This window comes from Crocodylus porosus, unplaced genomic scaffold (genome assembly GCF_001723895.1).
Source record: "Crocodylus porosus isolate Cpor-Errol unplaced genomic scaffold, CroPor_comp1, whole genome shotgun sequence".
Classification (NCBI taxonomy): domain Eukaryota; kingdom Metazoa; phylum Chordata; order Crocodylia; family Crocodylidae; genus Crocodylus; species Crocodylus porosus.
Genome location: NW_017728918.1, coordinates 32,570,431 through 32,575,052, shown reverse-complemented (window position 1 = coordinate 32,575,052; position 4,622 = coordinate 32,570,431). Strand labels below are relative to the sequence as shown.

The window sequence follows — 4,622 nt, the reverse complement described above, 5'->3', positions numbered from 1 at the left end:
AGACAGGTGTTCGCAAACTTTTTAAACGGCTGAAAAGCGTCTGTCTCTAGCCTAGCTCCCCTCCTCTGCTCCTGTCTAGAGATATCCTTCTGCCAGTTGAAGATGGCAGCTAAACTGGGGGCCAAAGCGGGCGGGCGTGTATGTTCAGGTAGCTGCATAAATTAGAAGCATTTACAAAAAGACGAGTGTGAAAGAACAAGCTGAGAGACTGGTGATTCATTGGCCTAATTATCCTGCCGAAGAAGTTAGGGCATAGTTTTAACGTTGTGGGAAGGCTTCTCCCCCTCCCCTCCCCTCCCCGTGCATTCCCCGTGGGGGCAGGGGACGCAGGTCATGTTTAAGCAGTGCTCACGACACGCCACAGCACTCTTCTTCAAGGCTAAGTGAAGTGAGCCCGTTTCTAGCTGACCTGTCCTCGAAACCCTACCACCTCACTTGCCTTCCCACTGGCGGTAGTTCCTTGCAGGACTTGAAACATTAGACAAACACGAGAAGCATAACTCAAGCATCAAACTTACTCCTGTCAGGCTGAAATCACAGCCCTGGATTACAAGAAAAGACCCACTAACGAGCAGTCTTAATTAGACTGCGTAGCGTGGCTGTCACCGACAGAATCTGCTCTTACAAACCTTCCTTATAGATCCCTAAAGATACAGGCTCTCCAAGCAGCCGAGGGAAAAACACTCCTGGTTTTAGGAGGTGGGAGGGGTTGGGAGGAGGGAGAAGGGGAGATGCGTTGTTACTTAAGAGCAGGTTTTGTCGACATGCTTTGTTTAAAAACAAAACAAAACAAAAACCCTACATGAAAAAGTGGAATTTTCAGTAACCCACAAAATGTTAAACTAGGCCCTCTCCCTATGTATTTAGGGGATTTTGACAAGTATCACTTATTCAATAGACTGTCTGCAGAGGACTCGTTGCAAGCTATTGTGTAACTTGGTACTCAAAACATCCAAGTGCATTCTTTACTTTAATAGATTAACTGCTCTTCAGCGAGGCACTTTTAGCACAAATGAATTTTGAATGTAGTGATTGGCAATAGGTCCTTTGGAGTCGTGACAAATTCTTGCCACCATACAGTTTAATGTATGGCTTCAATTTGGAGCACAGGGTCATGTTCATAAAGGATACAAATGAAAGAATATATGATAAAAGAGTTACTGCGCATGTGCAGGAGCTAGTTATTAAAGTGATAACAATGCAACTTTTAAATAATAAGAAGCAAATAGCAAACAGCACAGCAGATCATGCACAAATGCGGCACAAAACATCTTATTTTAAACAAATTATGCCTAGTGTGGCTTAGAAATCTCAAACCAGAAAAGTTATCATTATTACTACTACTACTGCAATTGGAAACTGGCTCAGTCATTGGTACAACGTAGAAACCTACAAGAGATATTTCAGACCAAGCTTCAGGCAAATAAAACGCTTACCAATGTCAAACTCCGGAAAACTGGGGCTTGCAGGGCAAATACAGGGAAGTCCCTATCCGTAATGGTGCTCGTGAGGGCAGACATTATTTTCAAGAGTTTAACTTGATATTGCATGCTTACATGCTTTCATAGGAAAAAAAGAGGAAAACTACCAGTATTAGCTCAATATGCAATGCTTTGAAGAGGAGGCATCACTCAACCCTTGTAATTTCCATTATATCTTGATGCTAAAATTACACGGATGCAAGGAAGTACTCTTAAGCTCACTATTATGTTGAATTCACAGACAAAACAAAATGCATGCAAGGACAGCTTTTATTAGAAAGGAGGGACATTAAAATGCATAGATTTTATATTTTGCTCCAGCCATCTTCATATTGTCTAATTATAAAGCATAAAAGCCTCGCCTGCTTTTACCTCAATGAGCAGAATCATTAAGGTGATGAAAGTAAGTCATTTTCACATTGCCAGTAAACTAGTAGGAAGTCAGTCAGTGCTGAATGTAATTGCTATCAGCAGCGGACAGCTCCTGGTGCTGAAAGGGAAAGGCAGAGAAACCTCTTTCACAATAGCTCACTCAACCAGCCTTTGAAAAATCACAGCACAACTGAATGAGGTGGCAAGTGCTCGGGCTGAATAGCACTGTCTGCAGAACAATGGCAGCCAACTCCAAATCCTACTATAATCACATTAATGAGATTAATCAGTGAATTAGCAGCAGTCAAATGTCAGGGTGGCAAGGAGGAATCCAACCAAGCTTGGTAATTAACTTTTTGGGGGCAGGGGGAAGAGAACCAACCGTGCTATCTTTTAGGCTTTTTCAGAAGTTTACCATTTTTTTTCCTTTGGAAGATCCTAACAATTCTAGGGGGGGGGGGAGAAGGGGAAGTGGAAACTTCCACCTTTCCTTGCTACAAGACTATCTGCTAATACACAGTATCCTACTGCTCTTCTGTTACTTTCAGCTGAAGTCCATTGAGTAAACTAACAACATTTCACACAATACATCCAAACTATCAGAGCTACATTGTGCTCAACTTTATGAGTGTGAGATTAGTTTTGTAATCCAACTTCCACCACAAAAAATCTAATATGCATGATAAATATGGCTGATACCAAAGGCATATTAAATACCATTCTTCTAAAGAAATCTTTAGTAAAGATATGCATTTTTCAGGAGAGAAGTATTTTAAAAAATATATTAGTAGTCATATGTTATCATGACATTGTACTACTAGTCTTGTAGAATATACTTCTGAAAACAAAAAGCGGGTATTTTAGTTGAGTAATTTAATTGAAGTTCTTTAATGTGGACAACTGAGAGACCTGTCATACTGTATCTGACCTCAATAGAAGTGAAACTTCTTTACACCTGAAATTCAGCCCCTACAATCTTTTCAGTGTTGCAAAGAGTGACTATCCAGAGTTAAATTTTGACAAAGTTCTTGGTAAATAGTAAATAACTTAAACAAAATAATTAGTTGCCAAAAAGGGGGATACTTCATAACTCACTTTCTATCTTTAAAACAATACAGCAGCCCTGTAAAATATTTTTAAATTTTTTAAATCTAGGTTTACACTAACATATTATTTCTATAAGAAATGAACATTTTAAAGATTTTGGATTTGTCTAGAGTTTATCTAACCAAGATTACAGTGATCATTACAGAGGAAAAATAGCATGCTTTTTCAGTGGAGTTTAAGCTCTTTTAATACAGGTACAAGAAGAAAATCTGCTTTACAAGAGTATATTTTAATTACTCCAGATTTGTTTTTAAACTATAGTTATTTTTAGCATTAAGTTACTGTTATATTTATAATTTTCACTAAATTTACATGTATTATAGTTCCATTGTCCAGTATCATCTTCCAGATACACTTGTCTGAACTATCTTCAAGCTGAAGTACAGGCTATGAAGGTTTCAACAGGGTTAATTAAACCAATAACCCTTATTTGCAAACCTGGTCCTCTTTTATAAAGGAGATAACATGTTAAACTAGATTTGAAATCTTAATGTTAATGATATTTAAAAATACAAATTATATCTGTTTCTTTAAAAATACAAGTCATTGTTTTTCTGTCACAGTGTCACAAATATCATATTTGGTGTTAAAAGAAAGCATCATATCTCAGTATCTTTTATATAAAAGTATCTGAATATCTGGAATGCTTGAGTATTCTATGATTGTCTGTGAAGTTTTTGTCTCAGGATCTTGGTTTCTAACAAGTACCGTACAACATGCAGCAAGTTTATAAACAACAACATACTTAATGCATGCAACATAATGCTTTTAAAGCCAGACTCTGGAATATTAATAAAACTAGTCTACAGCTCAACATACTCTCAACTACACAGCAGCACTGCAAGAAGAACTTGAAAAGAGCAAACAATGGACATGTAAGAACAGCTACAAAAATTGACTGAAAAAAAAATGAAATAACAATAACCCCTCCAGTTAGCTAAAAGAATCCCCCCCAAATGAAACACAGTAATCACCTGTACCCTTAACCATTACAAGCTAAACAGAAGAACGGCATTTCAGCATGGTTAAGAAACAGCCCTATCTTACTACAACTTTGAAAGAATGAGGAGTAAGAAGCATACCACAGAGACCCAGAAAAGGCTGCTTTTTTCTTCATTGAACACTGAAAAGACACCCCATGTTCCAGGGATTAGGAAAAAAAAGAAAATGCACCCACCAACACTGAGTAAAAATCAGGGGGGCTTCAAGTAGACTGCAGGGAAAAAGCTCTCTCACTCTCTTTAGTGTGCAGAAGCTTAGGGGGGAAAAATGTCGCCCTGGCAGGAATGACAAATGCAGCACGATAGGCTAGCAGGCCTGAGGGATCTGTTTTACTTCCACATACATCCTCTAATGCACGCACTCCCACTCATCCTCTCGATATGCTTTTTTTTTCCTCCACTTTTTTTTTCACCAGCTCCAAATCCCCGGCATATGACCTTCTGTTAAATAGATAAAAAAAAATTTGCTTATCAGTCATGCAAATGAGGCTGAATTCATTTTCCACAACAGATGGCCTCATAGATAATGATGATGGAAGAGAGAAAATTGAATGTCTCTCACAAGGTGGTCATGGCAACCGAGAGCAGAATAATATCAATAATAAGCTCACTGCATAATAAGGTTGTCAATCCCACAAATCAAAGTCTCCAGCTAAATCAG

General features: G+C 38.3%; 1 protein-coding gene across 3 annotated transcripts in view; it reads right to left on the bottom strand.

The window, feature by feature from the left end:
- MYT1L (myelin transcription factor 1 like) overlaps positions 1-4,295 on the bottom strand; it is a 485,235-nt gene extending 480,940 nt beyond the window's left edge. The window contains exon 1 of one of the 3 annotated variants that reach the window (XM_019537449.1): positions 4,043-4,295. The gene's annotated coding sequence lies outside the window, so the exon portion shown is untranslated. The remainder of the gene's footprint in view (positions 1-4,042) is intronic. The other 2 variants (XM_019537454.1, XM_019537450.1) reach the window with 2 other exon arrangements.
- Positions 4,296-4,622: the final 327 nt, after the last annotated feature.